The sequence below is a fragment of the Saccopteryx leptura genome, chromosome X, assembly GCF_036850995.1.
Source record: "Saccopteryx leptura isolate mSacLep1 chromosome X, mSacLep1_pri_phased_curated, whole genome shotgun sequence".
In the NCBI taxonomy this organism is placed as follows: Eukaryota; Metazoa; Chordata; class Mammalia; order Chiroptera; family Emballonuridae; genus Saccopteryx; species Saccopteryx leptura.
In genome coordinates this window covers 100,186,175-100,210,119 of record NC_089516.1, presented here as the reverse complement: position 1 = coordinate 100,210,119, position 23,945 = coordinate 100,186,175, and the positions used below count along the sequence as shown (strand labels likewise).

The 23,945-nt window shown below is 41.6% G+C and overlaps 1 pseudogene; it reads right to left on the bottom strand.

Moving 5' to 3' along the window:
- The window catches only part of LOC136386437 (beta-citrylglutamate synthase B-like), a 47,435-nt pseudogene extending 24,824 nt beyond the window's left edge, over positions 1–22,611 (bottom strand).
- Positions 22,612–23,945: the final 1,334 nt, after the last annotated feature.

Here is a 23,945-nt window from a genome sequence, read left to right as displayed (position 1 = left end):
CCAACAACTAAATGGGGCAAACTGCCATGGCTCATCAGGCCACCATTGAGAACATTGATTTCCAGATACTGTTTACAACAGGATCTTTGTTTTGTTTCATGTTTCATGAGACCTAAGTTGTAGGTGCCTCCAGAATTGTGGTGGAATATGTAAAGTTGTTATTTTTCTGCTTTACTCCCACCATGCCATCATGGAATTGTTATCATGTAGCCCAAGGGCCTTTACCTAAAAGACTCTTGTCCTCTCTCATAGTTCATGTGACCTGAGTGGTGGGTGGGTTTCTCTAGGATTGATAAAATCTAAGATAATTATTATAAGCACTCTTTTCCAAGTGAGTGTATTAGGACAGAATAGGTGGGTGGTACCAGGCAAGGATGATTTGGTGAAATATATTGGCCAAGCCAGGCTAGTCCTTAGGATGTTTCTCAGAACTAACTAGGCAGTCCTAACAACACAAATTTGTTAGCATATCCTCAGAGACTGATTTAAAGTTTCTGGGGTAGAACAAAGGGTTAAATAAACTCTCAAGAACCCTGGCCAGCATCGGCCTGGTGTATGGACATTCCAGGTTCAATTCTTAGTCAGGGCACACAGGAGAAGCAACCACTTGCTTATCCTCCCTCCCTCTCTTCCTTCTCTTCCTCTGCCCCTCCTTCAGCCAGTGGCTCAATTAGTTGAGCATAGCCCCAGGCACTGAAAATAGCTCCATTGGAGTACATCAGCTTCAGGCACTAAAACTAGCTCAGTACTCCAGCATCGGCCCAAGACGGAGTTGCCAGCTGGATCCAAGTCAGCGAACAAGCAGAAGTCTGTCTCACTATCTCCCCTTATCTAACCTAAGCAAATAAATAAATAAATAAATAAATAAATAAACTCCCAAGATGAACCTAATGCATAACCAGATTTGAGAAGCCTGACCTATCTGAACAATAATTCTTACATTTCAGTGTACATTGGACTTACTTTGTAGGAGTAGGACTTGTTAAAATGCATATTTTAATGCCCAGCCCACTAAATCTTCTGTTCTAGTGATTCAGATCTTCTGATCCAGTAGGTTCCAGAAATCTGCATTTTTAACCATAACCCCCAGGTATCTGTGGCCTAAAGAAAATTATTGTTCCCTTTGTAATCATTACTGGCTGGTATGACCCAGAGATTCACCAGAAAAGGAAGGCATTGCTTAATCTATTGTAAGTTTCTGTACCTCTTTCATGTATTATTTCCTAAATTCCTTTTAAAGTTTGTTGAAATACTTTCTCATTCTTCTGATGATATGCAAAGAGTGATTCTAAGCAAAAAAAATATTTTTAGGAAAGACAAGATGGCGATGGAATAGGCGGATGTACCAACTTCCACCACCCAGAACCAAAGTGGATTACAAACTAATTTTAAGAACCGTCATCTAGAAAAACCAACTTTGGACTAAACTAAGAGGACTCTTCAACCAAGGAACACTGAAGAAAGCACACTGAGACTGGTAGGAAAAGCGGAAATGTGGAGAGGGCTGCCCAGCTCCCCGGAGAAAATGGCAGCTGAGAGAGACTTGTGTGGCGGGAAGTGAGTTTAGCAGAGAGGGGAGGGTCCTGAGTCCCAGGAACAAAGCCCCAGCCTGCAACCCCAGAGCCTAGAAGAGGCATATGGACAGTATTTAGCTGGAAACAAGACAGGATACTGTTTGTGAGAAAGAGACTAATTTCTCAGACCCAGGATTTTTCTTAAAGGGACCGCGCAGAATACTTCTTTCACAACTCATCACCTGGGGCTTCAGGGGATGGGGAGAGAAGAGAGGACCAGAGTATCAGAAAGAGAGTGTAATCTAGGAGGCACAGGGAGAAACACTTTGAGGGACAGTCACCCTAACCCCTGGGACGAGTCACTCCCCAAATCTGAAGTGAATATTTCCCCTGGAAACAGCAATACCAGCAAAGGGAAGCAGGACAGCAGCCAAACAAGCTCTCCCATGGCACTCAGAGCAGAGTTGTTTAGAAGGAGCTAGCTTTTGGGACTACAGTAGTGAGTCTTAGGGTCTGAGCTGCAGCGCCCCCACCCACATGGCTGAGGGCTCGCTTCAGGGTGGGCGGCAGCAGGACACAGAAGCGCGGTTCTGTCAGCAGGGGGGGAAGCTGGCTGGCCACCACTGAGGCTCAGGTGTGAGCTCAGTCTTGCCTAGCTGGGGAAGAGGGGACATGCAAAACTGGTCAAGCCCAACTGCAGGCCACCTGCAATCCAGCCTGCAAGGGAAGGGCAGGAGCCCTGGAAGGGGTGGAGACTCGCCCTTGAGCAAGGGCACAAGAGGACAGCCTTGCCCCACCTGTGGAACCAAGGCTTGTGGCCTGACTTGGGAGCCGGCTCCTCCCATGGGGGTGGAGCCAAAAACCCAGAACAGGCAGAGTCCCGCTACTGAGCATGGGCACGCAGTCGGCTGGCCTGTGGAGCCAAGGCTTGCAGCTGTCCCACGAGCAGGCTCCTCCTGAAAGGGTGAGGCAAAAGCTTGGAATCAGGCAGAGACCCGCAGCTGAGCAAAGATGCTAACCCCTGCCCTCAAGGCCAAGCATAACGCCACCCACAGGTAAGGGGTGAAGGCCAAGGCCAACGTGGCTTGTACACCCGAGCACATGATAACATCCATTCCCATGAAGGAGAGGCAGAAACCACAGCAAAAGCCCCAGTGGGCAGACACCGGCAACGCCCATACCCGAACGCCCTAGGCAGCAACAGCAGAGGGGGTGGTGGGCCTTTAGACAGACCAAACCTAGGGAACACAGAGGACACACCCAGTGGATTCCAGTGGCCAAACCCTTCTTTTACACAGACAAAATGAGAGAGCAGAGAAATGCAATACAAATGAATCAAGAAAAATCCTCAGAAAACGACCTGAATGAGTCAGATATAACCAAATTACCAGATGCAGAGTTTAAAATAATGATTGTTAGGATGCTCAAAGATATTAGAACAACAATAGATGGTCATTATTAACACCTAAATAAAGAGATAGCAAATATAAAATAGGACATTGAAATAATAAAAAAGAATCAGTCAGAAATGACAAACACAATATCAGAAATGAAGAACACAATGAAAGGAATTAAAAGCAGGATGGATGAAACTGAGAATCGAATCAGCGAGTTAGAGGACAAGATAAATAAAGGCACAGAAACAGCAGAATACAAAAAAGAGACTCAAAAAGTCTGAGGAAACTCTAAGAGAGCTCTGTGACAACATGAAGAGAAATAACATTCGCATCATAGGGGTTCCTGAAGAAGAAGAGAAAGAACAAGGGATAGAGACTTTGTTCAAACATATCATAGCTGAAAACTTCCCTCAAATAAGGAGGGAAAACATCTCACAAGTTCAAGAAGCACGGAGAACTCCATTAAAGAGAAACCCAAAGAAATCAACACCAAGACACATCATAATTAAAATACCAAAGCTAAGTGATAAAGAGAAAATATTAAAAGCTGCTAGAGAAAAAAAGACTATCACCTACAAAGGAGACCCCTTAAGGATGACTTCTGACTTCTCAACAGAAACACTTGAGGCCAGAAGGGAATGGCAAGAAATATTCAAAGTAATGCAGAACAAGAGCCTACAACCAAGACTACTTTATCCAGAAAGGTTATCATTTAAAATTGAAGGAGAAATAAAAAGCTTTTTAGATAATAAAAACTCAAGGAATTCACTACAACCAAACCAAGGCTGCAAGAAATGCTAAGGAGCCTGTTGTAAACAGATCAAAGGAGAAAAAGAATATAGCGAAAGAGGAATACAGTTTTAAAGAATAAAATGGCAATAAACAATTACATATCAATAATAACCTTAAATGTAAATGCATTAAATGATCCATCAAAAGACATAGGGTAGCTGCGTGGATAAGAAAACAGGACCCATACGTATGCTGTCTACAAGAGACACACCTTAAAACAAAAGATGCACATAGATTGAAGATAAAAGGTTGGAAAAAATATTTCACACAAATGGACATGAAAAAAAGCTGGGGTAGCAATACATATAACAGACAAAATGGAATTTAAAACAAAGGCTATAGTAAGAGATAAAGAGGGTCACTACATAATGATAAAAGGAGCAATCCAACAGGAAGATATAACCATTATAAATATCTACACACCTAATATGGGAGCACCTAAATATATAAAGCAGACTTTGATGGATTTAAAGGGCGAGATCAACAGCAATACTATAATAGTAGGAGATTTCAATACCCCACTAACATCAATAGATAGATCCTCAAGAAAGAAAATTAACAAAAAAACAGCAGATTTAAAGGACATACTAGATCAACTCGATTTAATAGATATCTTCAGAAACTTTCACTCTAAAGCAGCAGAATATACATTCTTTTCAAGTGCTCATGGTACATTCTCTAGGATAGACCACATGTTAAGGCACAAAAGTGGTCTCAACAAATTTAAGAAGATTGAAATCATATCAAGCACTTTCTCTGATCACAATGGCATGAAAATTGTAATGAACCACAACATAAAAGGTAAAAAACTCTCAAACACATGGAAACTAAATAGCAGGTTGTTAAATAATGAATGGATTAAGAATCAGATCAAAGAAGAAATAAAAAAATTCCTAGAATAAATGACAATGAGCGTACAACAACTCAAAATCTATGGGACACAGCAAAAGCAGTACTGAGAGGGAAGTTCATAGCACTACAGGCACACTTTAAGAAACTAGAAAAAGCTCAGATAAACAACTTAACTGTGCATCTAAAAGAACTAGAAAAAGAACAGCAAGAAAACCCAACTGTAGTAGAAGGAAGGAAATAATAAAGATTAGAGCAGAAATAAATGACATAGAGGTTAAAGAAACAATACAGAGGATAAATGAAACTAGGAGCTGGTTCTTTGAAATGGTAAACAAGATCAATCAACCTTTAACTAGACTCACCAAGAAAAAAAGAGAGAGGACTCAAATAAATAAAATTAGAAATGAGAGTGGAGAAATAACAACCGACACAACAAAATACAAAATATTGTAAGAAAATACTATGAAGAACTGTATGCCAAAAAGCTAGACAACCTAGATCAGCGGTTCTCAACCTGTGGCTTTAGGCGACCCCTGTGTTTTTGTCATTTGACCCCCGCCGGGGTCGTGACCCACAGGTTGAGAACTGCTGACCTAGATGAAATGGACAAATTTCTTGAAACATACAATCTTCCAAAAATCAATCGGGAAGAATCAGAAAACCTAAACAGACTGATTACACCAAATGAGATCGAAAAAGTTATCAAAAAACTCCCAACAGCCTGACCTGTGGTGGTGCAGTGGATAAAGTGTCGACCAGGAAACGCTGAGGTTGCCGGTTCAAAACCCTGGGCTTGCCTGGTCAAGGCACATATGGGAGTTGATGCTTCTTGCTCCTCCCCCTTTTCTCTCTCTCTCCCCCTCTCTATAATGAATAAATAAAATCTTAAAAAAAATTAAAAAAAAAAAAAACTCCCAACAAAGAAATGTCTGGGGCCTGATGGCTTCACAAGTGAATTCTACCAAATACTCAAAGAAGAACTAACTCTTATCCTCCTCAAGCTATTTCAAAAAATTCAGGAAGAAGGAAGACTTCCAAACTCCTTTTATGAGGTGAGCATAATTCTGATTCCAAAACCAGGCAAAGACAACACAAAGAAAGAAAATTATAGAGCAATATCCCTAATGAATATAGATGCTAAAATCCTCAACAAAACATTAGCAAACCGGATCCAGCAATATATGGAAAGAATCATACACCATGATCAAGTGGGATTTATTCTGGGGAGGCAAGGCTGGTACAATATTTGCCAATCAATCAATGTGATTCATTACATAAACAAAAGGAAGGAGAAAAACCACATGATAATTTCAATAGATGCAGAAAAAGCATTTGATAAAATCCAGCACCCATTCATGATCAAAACTCTCAGCAAAGTGGGAATACAGGGAACATACCTCAACATGATAAAAGCCATCTATCACAAATTCACAGCCAACATCATACTCAATGGGCAAAAATTAAAAGCAATCCCCTTAAGGTCAGGAACAAGGCAGGGGTGCCCCCTTTCACCATTCTTATTCAACATAGTCCTGGAAATCCTAGCCACAGCAATCAGACAAGAAGAAAAAATAAAAGGCATTCAAGTTGGAAAAGAAGAAGTAAAACTATCATTATTTGCAGATGATATGATATTGTATATACAAAACGCTAAAGTCTCAGTCAAAAAACTACTGGACCCAAATAATGAATTCATCAAAGTGACAGGATAAAAATTAATACTCAGAAATCAGAGGCATTTTTAGTAGTCAGAAAGAGAAATTAAGGAAACAATCCCCTTCACTATTACAACCAAAAAAATAAAGTACCTAGAAGTAAATTTAACCAAGGAGACTAAAGACTTGTACTCGGAAAATTATAAAACATTGATAAAAGAAATCAAGGAAGATACAAACAAGTGGAAGCAAAAAAGAACATGAATAGCCTCAGCAATCTTAAAAAAGAAGAATAAAGTGGAAGGTATCACACTTCCTGATATCAAGTTATACTACAAGGCCATTGTACTCAAAACAGCCTGGTACTGGCATAAGAACAGGAATATAGATCAATGGAACAGAACAGAGAACCCAGAAATAAACCCACAGCTCTATAAAAAACTGATATTTGAAAAAGGGGGTAAGGGCATACAATGGAGTAAAGACAGCTTCTTTTTTTTTATAAATAAATTTTATTTTATTTTAATGGAGTGACATCAATAAATCAGGGTACATATATTCAAAGAAAACATTTCCAGGTTATCTTGTCATTTAGTTCTGTTGCATACTCATCACCCAAAGAGAGATCATCCTCCTCCCCCTCATTCCCTATCCCCACCCCCCATAACCACCACACTCCTGTCCATGTCTCTTAGTCTCGCTTTTATGTCCCACCAATGTATGGAATCCTGCAGTTCTTGTTTTTTTCTGATTCACTTATTTCACTCCGCATAATGTTATCAAGATTCCACCATTCTGCTTGCTCTAAGTGATCCGATGTCATCATTTCTTCTAGCTGAATAGTATACCATGGTGTATATGTGCCCCATCTTCTTTATCCAGTCTTCTATTTTTTTTTTACAGTGATTAAAAGCCTTTAAGCAAACTCTTGGCCAATACAGCAAGAATCCATAAAATAGTAGTGTTCTTAACATGTTCACCAAGTCCAAGTTGGCCCCATCACCATGCCAAATCCCTGAAAACTGCAACCCAACCACAGTTCAGTCTGTTAGGAGCTGTCACAGGGAGCAGGAGTCCAGGAAAAGTCCACATCCAGGAAAAGTCCGCATGGCACTGGAATTGTTGTCACCATTCTATACTTTGCAGCTCATGTCCAAGTCCCAATGACCACTGCTTCTAGCTGGTAATGATTCAGGTAGACTGGAAAAGCCATTTGCAGCATGTGTGGATTTGGAGCTTCTGTTCTCCTCTGCCTGGAGAGATGAGAGCAGGTTGCTTTTCCCTGGAGCTCTGCGACTGTGGCATGGTAAAGAGAACCTTGGGATACACTAAGCTGGGTGGCAAAGGTAGATTCATAATAGAAGTTGGAAAAAGGGGGAAAGAGAGCTCTAAATTAGGAGTAGGTCCCAGCCTGAAATATGAGTGGGGCATTGAGGTATGAGGGATAAAGGAAACACTATATATTAAGCAAAGCAGCAGAAAATAGGACTATCAACACCCACAACAGAGATCTTTGAGGGAAGAATAAAAAACCTGACTATCCAGGCAAAACATAGTTAAGTGGCCCTTGTGCAAATGAGATCAGTTTACCTGCTTCTTGGAAGAAATACCCTAGGCTCGTCCACAGTGTCGTAGATGGGGCCCATGGCCCTGGGCACCTTCAGCCTTCAGTGGCAAACCCCAGCATTCTGGGCAAGGTTAGGTCATAGGTGGCTGGAGCAGGGCTGGCAGAGACTGAACCCTCCCTTAGAGGAGCGAGGGGGAAGCCTACCTTCCAGTGTCCTTGTTTCCTCACAGCAGAGGCATGTAAGCCTGGCAGGCTTTAGCTCAATGACCTTCCTTTCCACTATTGAAGCAGGACCCAGATGGCATCCTATGAGACCCCTTTGGGGTTTTGGAGCCTTTAAGGGTGTATCCTAAAAGCTGGTAGTTCTCCTGATCTCTATTGGGCTTTTTCTGCCTCTAGGTATCTTAAAAGCCATGCTCAGCTGGCCAGGGCACACAGGAGAAGTGCCCATCTGCTTCTCCACCCTTCCCCCTCTCCTTCCTCTCTGTCTCTCTCTTCCCCTCCCGCAGCGAGGCTCCAGTGGAGCAAAGATGGCCCGGGCATTGGGGATGGCTCCTTGGCCTCTGCCCCAGGCGCTAGAGTGGCTCTGGTCGCAAAAGAACGACACCCCGGAGGGGCAGAGCGTCACCCCCTGGTGGGCAGAGCGTCGCCCCCTGGTGGGCATGCCGGGTGGATCCCGGTTGGGCGCATGCGGGAGTCTGTCTGACTGTCTCTCCCCTTTTCCAGCTTCAGAAAAATACAAAAAAAAAAGCCATGCTCAGAAGATCTCGCTGAGGGAAGACAGCTTCTTTAATAAATGGTGCTGGGAAAATTGGACAGTTACCTGAAAAAATATGAAACTAGACCACCAACTTACACCATTCACAAAAATAAACTCAAAATGGATAAAAGACTTAAATGTAAGGTGTGAAACCATAGCATCTTAGAAGAAAACATAGGCAGTAAACTCTCCGACATCTCTCGCAGCGATATATTTGCTGATTTATCTCCACGGGAAAGTGAAATAAAAGACAGGATAAACAAATGGGACTTTATCGAACTCAAAAGATTTGCACAGCTAAAGACAATAAGAACAGAATAAAAAGACAAACTACACAATGGAAAAACATATTTGACAATACGTCTGATAAGGGGTTAATAACCAAAATTTATAAAGAACTTGTAAATCTCAACACCAGGAAGACAAACAATCCAATCAAAAAATAGGAAAAAGAAATGAATAGACATTTCTCCAAAGAGGAAATACAGATGGCCAATAGGCATATGAAAAAATGCTCAACATCACTAATGATTAGAGAAATACAAATTAAAACCACAATGAGATATCACCTCACACTGGTCAGAATGGCACTCATCAACAAAACAACACAGAATAAGTGCTTGTGAGGATGTGGAGAAAAGGGAACCCTCCTGCTCTGCTGGTGGGAATGCAGACTGGTGCAGCCTCTGTGGAAAACAGTATGGAGATTCCTCAAAAAATTGAAAATCGAACTGCCCTTTGACCCAGCTATCCTACTTTTAGGAATATACCCCAAGAACACCATTAAACTGCTCCAAAAGGAGAAATGAACCCCCATGTTTATTGCAGCATTATTCACAATAGTTAAGGCCTGGAAACAACCCAAGTGTCCATCAGAGGACGAGTGGATTAAAAAGCTTTGGTACATATATACTATGGAATACTACTCAGCCATAAGAAATGATGACATTGGATCATTTAATAACATGGATGGACCTTGATAACATTATACGGAGTGAAATAAGTAAATCAGAAAAAACCAAGAACTATATGAATCCATACATAGATGGGACATAAAAATGAGACTCAGAGACATGGACAAAAATGTGATGGTAATGGGGGGGTGGTGTGGGTGGGAGATGGGCAAGGAAGGAGAGAGAGGGGGTGGGGGGAGGGGAGGGGCACAAAGAAAACCAGATAGAAGGTGACGGAAGACAATTTGACTTTGGGTGAGGGGTATGCAGCATAATCAAATGTCAAAATAATCTGGAGATTTTTTCTCTCAACATATGTACCCTGATTTATCATTATGCATTAAATTTAATAATAATTTAAAAAATTCCAAAAAAATTTTTAGATCATTCTATTATTGAACATTCTATTAGTTAACTATTGCTTCAAAACACATTACCCTAAATTAGTAGCTTAAACAACATTTATTATTTCATAGTGTCTGTGGGTTAGGAACCTAAGCATGGCTTTTGACTCAGGGTCTCTCGTAAGGCTGTAATCTAGTCATTTGCCATGCCATGACTTGTGGTCTCTGTTGAAAGCTCAACAGAGGGAGAATCCACTTCCAAATCACTCATGTAATTGTTCTAAGGATTTACTTCCTTTCTGGTCTGGCTGTTGTCCACAAACATCAGTTCTTTACTATGTCTACCTCATATAAAGCAACTCACAGCTAACAATATGGCATCTGGCTTCCTTCAGAGTGAGAAAAGGAGAGGGGAGGGAAGAGAGGGAGGAGAGAAAAAAAGAGATTCAGTGAGAAGATGATGCAAGTCACAAGCCATTCTCTTGTGACCTCATCTTGGAAGTAAAATCCCATCACTTTACACATACAGACATGGCACATTTTATTGATCTTAGTTTTATTGGGCTTCCCAGATGTTTCTTTCTTTCTTTTTTTTTCCCAAACAAGTCCCTCCACCAGCAAAAGGATTACAACTTGTTTAATTCCAGTACTTGCTTTATTGTGGTGGTCTGAAATCAATCTTGTAATATCTTTGAGGTATGCTTGTATTCTGTTAGAAGCAAGTCACTAGGTCCAGTCTACACTCAAGGGGAGGAGATTACAAAAGGTCCTGAATACCAGAATATTTTAGAGTAATCTTTAATGTTATTCATAATATGAGAAAATATTGATTTACCTCATGTTGTTTAAAGTATGAGAAACAAAACTTAATTTAATGACAAATGTACTTAAATATGACGGTACAGTGTGTTTTGTTTGGAGACTGAATGTATTTATATATTGAAATGTCAAAAGTAATTTCACTATGTTTAGGGCACCAAATAATGGACAAAACTGCTTTCATGTTATGAAGTTTGACATTCTTATATTTTATACTATAAAAATCAATTCACTTATTTACATAATTTTAGTATTTTGTTTCTAAATGATGACATTAGAAATAATGCTGCTATTTCTCCATACTTTCTACACAAATCACATAGCAAATATGTTTATTCTTCCCCCCAATAAATGTAGAGCCAAATTTCATATAATTGTCACTATGCTTTCAGTTGTGTCATTAATTTTTGAAATGTGAGAGGTAGCTTAATGTACCATGTAAGTTTGTGTGTGTGTGTGTGACAGAGACAGAGAGAGAGAGAGAGAGAGACAGAGAGAAGGACAGATAGGTACAGACAGACAAGAAGGGAGAAAGATGAGAAACATCAATGCTTCGTTGCGGCTCCTTAGGTGTTCATTTATTGCTTTCTCAGATGTGCCTTGACCAGGGGGTTCCAGCAGAGTGAGAGGCCACTTGCTCAAGCCAGTGACCTTGGGCTCAAGCCAGCGACCATGGGATCATATTTATGATCCCATGCACAAGCCAGCGACCCCACGCTCAAGCTGGTGAGCCCTCACTCAGATAAGCCCATGCTCAAGATAGCGACTTCAAGGTCTTGAACCTGAGTCGTCTGCATCCCAATCCAACGCTATACACACTACACCACCGCCTGGTCAGGTAGTAAGATTTTTTTCATCAATATTTTCACTTAAAAATCTGGTAAAGAGCAGCTTCAGATGATGTATTAGTCAGCTCAGGTTGCCATAACAATGTGCCATAGACTAGGTGTCTTAACTAACAGAAATTTATTATCTCACAATTCTGGAAACTAAAAGTTCAAGATCAAGCTGTCAGCAGGGTTGCTTTTTTCTGTGTCCTGTTAACTTGGCTTATAGATGGTTGTCTTCTACCTGTGTCTTCACATGGTCTTCCTTCTATCTTAATCTCTTTTTATCAAGACATCAGTCATACTGGATTAGGGCCCACCTAATGTCTTCATTGTAACTTAATTATCTTTTGAAAATTAACTATCTAATTTTCTTTCTGCTTCATTTAATTATTTGTTTTGCTACAATGACTTTGTGCTGTTTTCTTTGGCCAAGATTCAGCATTTCAGCAACATTAAAGTTTGGTTGTGGGGCCCTGGCCGGTTGGCTCAGTGATAGAGCGTCGGCCTGGCGGGAAGAAGTCCCGGGTTCGATTCCCGGCCAGGGCACACAGGAGAAGCACCCATCTGCTTCTCCACCCCTCCCCCTCTCCTTCCTCTCTGTCTCTCTCTTCCCCTCCTGCAGCGAGGCTCCATTGGAGCAAAGATGGCCCAGGCGCTGGGGATGGCTCCTTGGCCTCTGCCCCAGGCGCTGGAGTGGCTCTGGTTGCAACAGAGAGACGCCCCGGAGGGGCAGAGCATCGCCGCCTGGTGGGCGTGCCGGGTGGATCCCGGTTGGGCGCATGCGGGAGTCTGTCTGACTGTCTCTCTCCGTTTCCAGCTTCAAAAAAAATACAAAAAAAAAAAAGTTTGGTTGTGGTCAGGACTTAGAACTTAAGTCATCATTATATTATAAATTCTTGAGAAAATGGGACCAGAGTTCAAAGATACTTTAGTCATGCATCACTTGACAATGGAGATAAGTTCCAAGAAAATTTTTATTAGGTGATTTTGTCCTTGTGTGAACACCACCGGGTGTACTTACACAAATCTAGATGGAATAGCCTACTAAACACATAGGTTGTATGGCATAGCTTATTATTCCTAGGCTATCAGCCTATATACAGCATGTTACTGTACAGAACAACACGAGATCAAGGACAAGAAAAATGCTACAATCAAGAAACACAGTAAACATGAGATGTATGAGGCTGCTGCCAGCATAACATGGCATACTGTTTTACAACAAGCCTTTTTTTTTAACAAGTAGAACGAGTACACTCTAAAATAATGATAAAAATATAGTATAGCAAACATACAAGTTAGGAACATATTTATTATCATTATCGAATATTATGTACTGTACATAATTGTGTGTATTATACTTTTATATGACTGGCATTGTAGTAGGTTTGTTTACACCAACATCTCCACAAACATGTGAGTTACAACAGCTATGCCATTACTAGGCAATAAGAGTTTTTCAGCTCCATTATAATGTTATAGGACTACTTTCGTATATGTAGTTCATTGTTGTCTAAAACATCTTTATGTGGCACATGACTGTATTTACTGGTTGAATTTGTAAGCTTGGAACTGCTATGTCATGTATGATAATTATCAATTTAAACTAAATAGAAAGGCAATGAAACATATTTAACATTAAAATTCTACTAGGCATGGCTGATTCTTTTTTGGATGGTTCAAAAAAACTTGTCAGGATCTTTCTTTCCTTATAAACAGCAATTAAAGTGTTACAGAAGTCATAGGAAAGTAGGCTGACCTCAGTACTTCCCTAGAAGTACTGAGGTAACCCCTCTGTCTGAAATGAGCTAAACTTGGTCCCAGAATTCCACAATCAAGTTTAATAACTGCTACTGTTCCTTAAACTAAGAGAGGGCCAATCAAGTTCATCTATCCCATCTCACTTCATATGATCCTCACATTTTTCTGGCTGTGGGGGAAGAGATTGTAAGGACATTGTTTCTGCTAAAAACGTTATCTTTTATAAGTCAGCTTAGATATTACAACAGGCAATTATAATACCTTTGTATCCACTTGTTTGTTTTTCAGTTGTATTTTGAGAGATGTAGGATTTTTTTATTTTATTTATTTATTTATTTATTTTGGTGGGGTTTGCTGTTGTTTCTTTTCAGTTGTGTTTGCCATCACTATGATTTATGTTTATGGCAGGCCAAGTAGCACCACATTGTGGTAGGGTTTGGGAAAATCATATTTTAAACGCCTAAACCAGTTCCCCAAACTGTCATAACAGAAGTTACTCAACTTGTTAGCTGGAAGCTTTCTGACATGAATCTCACTGCTAAAACATTTTCTCTGTGCCCGTTAAAACTCTTCAGTGCATTCTGCGCTCAGCACATGATGGATACAGGACATTATTTACTGGGTACAGTAGCTTATTCTGTTCACTTGCCAAATATGCAGAGATGTAGACAAGATCACAATAATTGAATTCTTAGGCAATGTGGCAGCTATAGAGGGAATGGTGTAGGCTGCGTTGTTTAACAAAGAGAAAGCAAAATCCGGCATATTTGAGAGCATATTTCAGAGACAAGCCCTGCCTAAAAGCTCTGAAACCATGGCAACTTTGGTTATTTGGTCACATATTCTGGAAATGTTATTTAATGATGATTTTTCCCTGTCTAGGTAGCTCAATTGGTTGCATTGCTGTCTTGATGTGCCAAGGTTGTGGATTCAATCCCTGACCAGAGCATATGCAGGATTCAAACAATGAATGCATCATAAATAGGTGGAAAAGTGGGTCGATGTTTCTCTCTCTCTTTCTTCATTATGGCTCCTTAGTTGTTCATTGATTGTTTTCTCATATGTGCCTTGACCAGGGAGGTACAGCAAAGCGAGGGACCCCTTGCTTAAGCCAGCAAAATTGGGCTCAAGCCAGCAACCATGGGGTCATGTATTTGATCCCATGCTCAAGCCAGTGACCCTGCGCTCAAACTAGTGAGCCTGTGCTCAAGCCAGATGAGCCCACCCTCAAGCTGGTAACCTCGGGGTTTTGAACCTGGGTCATCTGCATCCCAGTCCAATGCTCTACCCAATGCACCACTGCCTGGTTAGGCAATTTAAAAATGTAATGATGATGTTAATTAAATGGTTTTGTGGGGGTGGTATCTCAGGAAACTTGTATTTGACTGCTAAACCCAACCCTGCTGAAATAAAGCTAAATTGATCTAAGAAAATGGTAAGAAAAGGTGTAGCAACAGATACAGAGAAGACACAGAAAACGGAAAATAGTATAAGGAAGAAACAGAAATACATTAAGCAATGTAGGGGTCATTCTTTTTTTTAAGATTTTGTTTTTAAGCGAGAAGAGGAGATTTAGAGAGACATACTCTCGTATGTTCCCTGATCAAGATCCACCTGGCAGCCCTCAGCTGGGATTGATGCTTGAATCCAATCAACTTATTGATTGGCTGTGAGAGAGGAAGGGAAAGAGAATGGGGAGATGGAGGGAAAGAGAAGCAGATCATTGCTTCTCATGTGTGCCCTGACCAGGGACCAAACCCGGGATGTCTGCACTCCTGGCCAACGCTCTGTCCACTGAACCAACCAGCCACAGCCTCTTTTACATTTCATTTATTCATTGCTATATAGAGAGAAAGATGGGGGTGGGGGGAAGAGCACGATGCTTCTCTTATGTGCCTTGACGTAGTAGCAAATACAGCCTTCCAAACTGGGGATGTCAGCATTCCAGGTCAATACTTTATCCGCTATACTACCATAGGTTGGGGAGAGTCACAAAACCTTCTAATGTGAAGGAAAAGGAAAAGGCATTGCTAATTTCAGTGGCTTAACTAATTTCCTGTGTTTTGTGATCATCTTTTAATTGAAAATGTAGTGTCTTGACTGCTTTGAAATCTCAAGCATTTATTAGAAAGAGCCAACCTAAGTAACTTAGATTTAAAATAAAATATAAAAATAATTTGCTGAATAATTAATACCATTTTGAATCACTTTTTTCAGAAGTCCGTAAGTACAGGTTATAAAATGTTATTTTTTGTATCAAAGTCATCCATGTGCTGCCAGAGCCAGTCTTCATTCTGAGTTTTATAGCCCTTGTGTGGTTCCTACTGATGTGGCCTGGAGTTCACTGAGGTTGTAGCTACTGGCACCTTATCAGTTGTTGATTTGTTCATCCTGTATTTTTTATCTCTGCCTACTGAGAGAATCACAATCTAAAGTGTGTTCATAAACAAGAGTTTTATAGACAAACACACCTAAAAGTACGTGGCACCTTAATTTCAGTCATGGTTTAAAAAAACAAAAAATAGTTGTGGTGTCAAGAATTATCTTCCTCTTCAAATGTAGAGCTCAACATGATATTTTCAAAATGCACCAGGGGAATCTTGGGGACATTTTGCATTTTATGCCACTAGTTGGCACTAGAGGTGCAGTGAAAAACCTAGATGAATTTAAGAAAACAGCTTTCCTTTTACCAGGTTGAAGAAATGAAAATATTTTTAAATAATTTTGGGCTCCTTTTGCTTTTGTGTTTTTCAGGTTTGGATGATAAATAGAGACCTTAAGCTTGATTAAGAACCTTTCAATTCCCATATCTCAACTGGAAAAAAAAAACTGCTTCATTTTTCAAGAAGTTGTGGAGTAAAATAATACCTTTCCTTCCACCTTCTAAATTCTTGTACTTAGGCTAATAATCAAATTAACAGAGCCAGATTAACAGGAGAAAATCAAATTTTCATACATGTGCAAGGGGAATTTACATAAGCATGAAGATTTAAGAACAGCAAGATAAAATTAAGTATATATGTTATTTTGGACAAAGGAGAACAGTGGAAAACATGATCTTAGATTTCAAAGTGAGAATGGGTGATTTACAGGTAATTAAGGAAAAGCAGAACACACATGGCAGGAAAATTCTTGTTTCAATGGGACCCAGAGGGTGATCTATTGATAGTTACCAGGCTCCTAACTGGAGCCCTCCCATCTACCATATTCAATTAGGTTTAGGCTGAGGCAAACATCTGAGATTTCCTTCCTGGTGCAGGCCTTTCTTTCCATCTGCATGTCTTAGGCAGGAAAGGGGGAGGGTCAAGGGTTCTTTCAACAGCAGCCTAAAATAAAAATCCTGAAAAGCAAAACTTTGGTCCCCTTTAGAGGAGTGATGAATGAAGACTACTGCTTGTTGATTCCTTTGGATTGCACTTCTCTGTCTTCCCATTTTGTCTGTGTAAAGACTCCTTGTTTGAGTGTATTGTTTGTGAAGCTAGCTAAGTCTGGGGTTGGTATTGTCTGTCTCCAGTTTTCAGTTGTGTTATTTCTAGGTCTTCTTGGGTTGGCATCAGCTGTTGTTTGTAATCCACTGTGGGCTACTTATCTGCTATCACTGTTCTTTTTGGCGTTTGTGTTGGCATTTTCTATGTGTTTTTTTTTGTTTGTTTTACAGAGACAGAGAGAGAGTCAGAGAGAGGGATAGACAGGGACAGACAGACAGGAACGGAGAGATGAGAAGCATCAATCATTAGTTTTTCGTTGCACATTGCAACACCTTAATTGTTCATTGATTGCCTTCTCATACGTGCCTTGACTGCGGGCCTTCAGCAAACCGAGTAACCCCTTGCTGGAGCCAGAGACCTTGGGCTCAAGCTGGTGAGCTTTTGCTCAAACCAGATGAGTCCGTGCTCAAGCTGGCGACCTCGGGGTCTTGAACCTGGGTCTTCCGCATCCCAGTCAGATGCTCTATCCACTGCCCACTGCCTGGTCAGGCGGCATTTTCTATGTCCTAGCTGGGTCAGGTGTGAGGAACCCTTCCTTAAGCTTCCACTCCAACAAGGGTTGTTAGGTCCTGAACTGGTGCTTTCCGTATCTGGCTGCTGAATGTGTCTGCCCTGGACCTCCCTGTCTGGGGCCTGGTGCAGATCAGTGGGGGTCACTGCCTTATGACTGGCACTTATCAACCTTTTTGGAGCTACAGGTTATCCAGATTTTGTGGATGCCTCTGCTGGGCCAAGGTGCTGTTATAAACATCAGCTGCACTCCTAGGCTTGCTTTAATCTACTCTTGGCCTGGGGGAAGTTCCTTTTAAAGTTTAAGTTCCCCTGAGATCCGCTTTCTGTTGCCTCTTTTATTTATTTATTGACTGATTGATTGAATTTACATAGATTCTAGTGTCTCCCCGAATGCATCCCCCCTCCCCGTATTCCCCTCAACATCTCTCTTACCCCTCTCCCAACAGCTCCCTCCCCTTTCCCTTCAGGTTTAATTCCGTTCCTCGGTTCACATTGTTCCTTGGATTCCTCAGATGAGTGAGGTCATATGATATTTTTCTTTCTCTGCCTGGCTTATTTCACTTAACATAATAATAGTTTCCAGGTTCATTCATGTTGTTGCAAAAGGTAATATTTCCTTCTTTTTCATGGCCCCATAGTATTCCATTGTGTATATGTACCACAGCTTTTTCTTTTATTTTTTTCTTTTTTAATTTTTATTTTTTTTTTATTTTTAAAGACTTTATTTATTCATTATAGAGAGGGGAGAGAGAAAGAGGGAAGGGGGGAGGAGCAGGAAGCATCAACTCCCATATGTGCCTTGACCAGGCAAGCCCAGGGTTTTGAACCGGCAACCTCAGTGTTTCCAGGTTGACGCTTTATCCACTGCACCACCACAGGTCAGGCGTACCACAGCTTTTTAATCCACTTGTCCACTGATCCGTTGCCTCTTATTGCTGGCTACTTGTTGGGCTCAGTACTGTAATTCAGTGATTAGGTATGGTATTGGATATGGCCTGCCCCTTAGTCTCAGGTGTCATTCTATTAAGACTTTTTACTTATTTTATTTTGTTTTTTTTCTTCTTCTTTTTCAGCACTCAGTAGGGTGTAGTTACAGGGGTCCAGTGAATGGGGCCCCTGTGCTCCTTTTGTGTGGCCTGTCCACTTGCCTGTTGCTGCTGTTGCTACCTGGGGCGTTTGGGCTCAGGTGCTGCAGGCGCCAGCCCACCTCCACTGCCACTGTGGCCTCCACTGCCCTGGGCAGGCTCGCGTGTGCCCACTTGGACCACTTCCAAGGCTGCCGCAGCCTCTGCTGCTGCTGCTGCTGCTGCTGAGGGTGGGCCTGCGCCCTCACGGACCCATTCCGCTGTTGCTTGGGCCTATGCTGCAGGCAGCACTGTGCGTGAGCCTGGATCTCTGCAGCTGTGGCTGCAGTTTCTGCCTCCAGGGGCTAGCCCACGTGCACTTGCTGGGACCGCTCTGCCCTCTGCAGCTGCGCCCTAGCGAGCACTCAGCGGGAGGGGTGGGGTGTAGCTTAGACCTCTGTACTCACTACTTGTGTCCCCAATGTGCTCCCTGGCTCTAAGCACCTCTTTGTTCTAACTGGGGCAGGAGAGCCTCTGGTGGACTGGGTAATTTCTTCCCTTTGCTGGTGATGCTGTTCCCAGGAAAAATGTTCACTTTAGATTTGGGGAGTGACTTAGCCCAGGGGTTAGGGTGTCCATCCCTCAAAGTGTCTCCCCTTGTGCCTCTGAGACCACACTATCTCCTGGCAACTCTAGTCCTCCCAGTGCTTCCCGCTCCTGGAGCCCTGGGAATGTGGCTGTGAGCGAGGCTCTCCATACAGTCCCTTTAATATGGAACCTGGGTCTGAGAGTTCTGCCTCCTTCTCTCAAAAAGTATCTAGGTTCTTTTCTCAGCCAAATATAGTCTGTAAGCCCCTTCCAGGCTCCAAGGCTCTAGGCTGGGATTCCGGTTTTGGGGCTGAGAACCCACAACTCTCCAGTCAACACTCACCGTCACGAGAGTCCCTCTAAGCCACCACTCGCTCCTGGGAGCCGGGCAGCTCTTTCTGCATCTCCGCCTTCCTATCAGTCTCAGTGTGGCTTCTTTGGTGGTCCTCGGCTATAGAATCTTCTTAGTTTAGTCCAAAGTTGGTCTTTCAAGATGAGTGTTCTCAGAATTAAGGTGTAATCCACCTTGGTTCTGGGAAGTGGGAGTTGGAGCGTCCGCCTACTCTGTGGTCATCTTATCTCCACTAGCTTAGTTTTTATGTGCTTATCACTACTAATCCATCTCCAGACTCACCAAAACGACACTAAATATTCTTTTCAATATATATGGTCAATATCTCAAGTAATCTGATTTCATCTTTTTTCCTGGAGACATCCTCCCAGAACCCTTCATCTACACGTGTCTAGCCTACAACATGGTTTTCTTCCTGAGCTTTCCTTTCATTTTCATTCTGGGAATTTTCTTCATTTGTCTCTTATGTTTCCCTCTCTGTTTCCTGGATGCCTTCTCTTTTTCTTCTACTTCCTTGTCTTGGTGAAGCATATATTCCAGTGACTTTTATTGTGTGTGTGGCAGAGACAGGGAGAGTCAGAGAGAGGGACAGATAGGGACAGACAGATAGGAAGGGAGAGAGATGAGAAACATCAATTCTTTGTTGTGGTTCCTTAGTTGCTCATTGATTGCTTTCTCATATGTGCCTTGACTGGGGGGCTACAGCAGACCGAGTGACCTCTTGCTCGAGCCAGCGACCTTGGGCTCAAGATGGTGAGCCTTGCTCAAAGCAGATGAGCCCACGCTCAAGCTGGTGACCTCAGGGTCTTGAACCTGGGTCCTCCACATTCCAGTCCAGTGCTCTATCCACTGTGCCATCTCCTGGTCAGGTTCCAGTGACTTCTTGAGAAAAAGTTCATGGGAGGTAAATTTTTGAGACCTTATCCCGGTATTATGAAATTTCATGACATTGCCCTGGCATATGTCTTACAGTCATTGTACTTGTAAGTCATTTAAAGCTGATAAGATATTTCCTTCAGTTGGGGAAAAGAATTCTTTTTTTTTTCCATCTTTGATTATTTTTTTCATTTTTTTTTTATTTTCTCTCTTTCTCTGGGAACTCCTAATGAATAATGGTCTTCTAATCCTCTTATCTTGTCTCTATTTCCCACCTGTTTGCCATTTTTTTTTTTTTTTTTTTCATTTTTCTGAAGCTGGAAACAGGGAGAGACAGTCAGACAGACTCCCGCATGCGCCCGACCGGGATCCACCCGGCACGCCTACCAGGGGCGGTGCTCTGCCCCCCAGGGGGCGATGCTCTGCCCATCCTGGGCGTCGCCATATTGCGACCAGAGCCACTCTAGCGCCTGAGGCAGAGGCCACAGAGCCATCCCCAGCGCCCGGGCCATCTTTGCTCCAATGGAGCCTTGGCTGCGGGAGGGGAAGAGAGAGACAGAGAGGAAAGCGCGGCGGAGGGGTGGAGAAGCAAATGGGCGCTTCTCCTATGTGCCCTGGTCGGGAATCGAACCCGGGTCCTCCGCACGCTAGGCCGACGCTCTACCGCTGAGCCAACCGGCCAGGGCCCATTTTTTTTTTTTTGCATCCTGGAAATTCATTTAAATGTATCTTCTACATAGTGAATTAAAAATATTTTTAACCTAATAGTTTGAATTTTCAAGAGTTCATTCTTGTTCTCAGAATGTTCCCTTTTTTGTTTATTTCTAACACCAGTGAATCATGTATACAATGGTTCTGTGCACTTCTCTGTTAATAATTATAGGGTTTGTTTTCTGGCTTCTTCTGCTCCCTGAATTGTTTCTATTTATTCTGTTTCTTTTTTTTCTTTTTCAATGTTTGTTTCAGTCTCTTTTTTTCTGTTAAATTTGTTCAATGTTTTATTATCCTTATTCTTTTGTATTTAAGAATGAGGCAACTGAAAAGCTCTCTCTCTGTCTGTGTGTTTCTGTGTGTGTGTGTGAGTTAGGGGAATTATTAACTAGTGGGTCTTACATCCTTTGATGGACTTGGCTATTTCATCCAGGACCCAACAAATATCAGTATCTGTTTAGTCTTTGCTCTTAAGCCAATCACATTTCCCAAAGAGACCTCTTAGCAAATATAGTCTGTAAGGGTGGACTGGAGTTGCCAGGGGAGAGTGTAGTTTCAGAGGAACAGGGGGAGACACTTTGAGGGATGGACACCCTAACCCCTGGCCTAAGTCACTCCCCAAATCTAAAGTGAACATTTTTCCTGGGAACAGCATCACCAGCAAAGGGAAGAAATTTATTTTTCTTTCTTTCTTTCTTTCTTTCTTTCTTTCTTTCTTTCTTTCTTTCTTTCTTTCTTTCTTTCTTTCTTTCTTTCTTTCTTTCTTTCAGACAGGAACATTGAGCTGCACCTGTATGTGCCCTGACCTGAGAACTAAACCAACAACCTCTGCACTACAAGGCGATGCTCCAACCAATTGAGTTATCTGGCCAGGACTTAATTTTTATTGATTTTTTTAGAAAGACAGAGAGAGGAAGGGAGAGAAAGAGGAGGGGGAAGGGAAGCATTTGTTGTCCCACTTAGTCGTGCAATTTTTTGTTGCTTCCAGTGTGTGTAAGGGGGATCAAACCCAAGGGGAATCTTTTGATTTCCTGCCTGGTGGTAGAAGTTTGACTGCAGGCATTAAGGGTATTGATAGGAAAGAGGAAAGAAAGGGCTGTTTAGCATCACCCTTACTCAGAGCTGAGTCTGGTAACCTCACTTAAAATCATCATAATCATCATGATCATAATAGCTAACATTTGTTGAGGGCTTACTTTATCAAACACAAAGGTTTATGTACAAGTATTTTATTTATACCATTGTTTAATATAGGGAAAAATTTTAAATAATCTAAATGTTTAATATGAGATTAATTACAAAAATATCATGGTTTATTGATACAATAATATAGTGGGTGGCCATTAAAAACAATCTAATTAGCCTCAGTTGTTGAGGCCAGCCACCTCCCACAAGACTAATTAATAGGGGTCTCATTTCAGTTGAACTGGCCATACCATCACTCTAGCTACCCACTCCACTCTAGCTACCCACCTAGATTTGCACTGAAAAGAAAATTGAGTTTGTTATTGGGGGACTGCAATGATGATGAAAAACTATCCCTATCTCCAACCTTCCCCCCTCCTTGTTGGAAACGCAGCAATGGTATGCTGACAAATGTTTAACAACCCACTGGAGGCATTTCCGTCATGTAAACACTACCACCATGGCCAATTTCCAGCTACCAGTGTGGCTAACACATTTTCTGAAAATTTAACACCACATTTTTGTAAGCTGGGATGAGCTGGCTTTAACACATCCCTGGATGGAGGTCTCAAAGAACCAAGGTTAGACATGTACCGTATTTCCCCATGTATAAGATGCACCCTTTTTTGAAAAATTTTGGGTCTAATAACTGGGTGTGTCTTATACAGTGGTTGTAGATTTTTTACTCGCATTTCCCGCTTGAGGAGTTGTATGAATTTTATGATGAATAAAATTTGAGTTCAATAACTTTATGCAATACATTTTTTTTTCAAATTTCAAACCCCCAAATTAAAGTGCGTCTTATACATGGGGAAATAAGGTACTTAATTATAAGTCCTGACTTGCAGACCAGGTCTAGTGACAGTGGAAAGGGGTGAAGATGTATAGAATTCTGGGGATAATGGACTGCCAGGTAAAGAGGGAACAAACACCTTCTGCTCAAATCTCTGGTTCCCAAGATGTATGGAAGCCATGGACTTGCAGATTGGGAGCTACTAGTTTTTCAGGCCCTCAAAACATACACACAAAGAGACATACGCATCAAAGGAAGGCAGAGATAGGCCACAAGTTGGAAGATGTAGGGACATCAGTGCCGAAGATGGGGTGAGGGGTGTTCCTCAGCACTGAGCTGCTCTGCAAAATCCCAATTGTGGGCTTGCTGAGGGGAGGTAGCAAATGGTAGCCTCCCCACTGGTAAACAGCTTTCTCTCTTTCTTCTTCTGATCCACAAAACAGAAAGATAAGCATGACAAAGGAGTCAAGGCAAGGAGTACAAAGAGGCAATGAGGAGGAGGAGTACTTTGAATGAAACAGGAAATTAAAATTGCAAAACAAATGGAACTAAACCTTAAGAACCAGAATGGGCTTGTTCTTTTTAAATTTTTATTTATTTATTTATTTTAGAGAAGGTGGGGGAGAGAGAGAGAGAGAGAGAGAGAGAGAGAGAGAGAGAGAGAGGGAGGGAGAGGGAGAGAGAGGGAGAGAAGGGAGACGAACAGGAAGCATCAACTTCCATATGTGCTTTGACCAACCTCAATGTTTCCAGGTCAATGCTTTATCCACTGTGCCACTGCAGGTCAGGTAGAATGGGCCTGTTTTAATCCCCAGAAATTACTACAATATTATATAGATCAGGTTGAGATGGCATCAGGATGCTTGCTACTCTACCAGGGAATTAATTAATTTTGGAAAGATTAAAACTACTGTGTGGTACATGGTGGTAACTTGGGAACAGTGAATATATAGCTAGCTACTTAGAATTTTCTTCTTTATGTTTTTGTGTGTGTATCTATTTTTATACAAAACTAATATATAATATTATATCATATATACCATTTTTTAAAATTTAAGTATCCACATTATTGAGGAAGATAATGGTGATGTCAGGAACAGACATGAAGACGTAAAGTTAAAAGAAATGTAT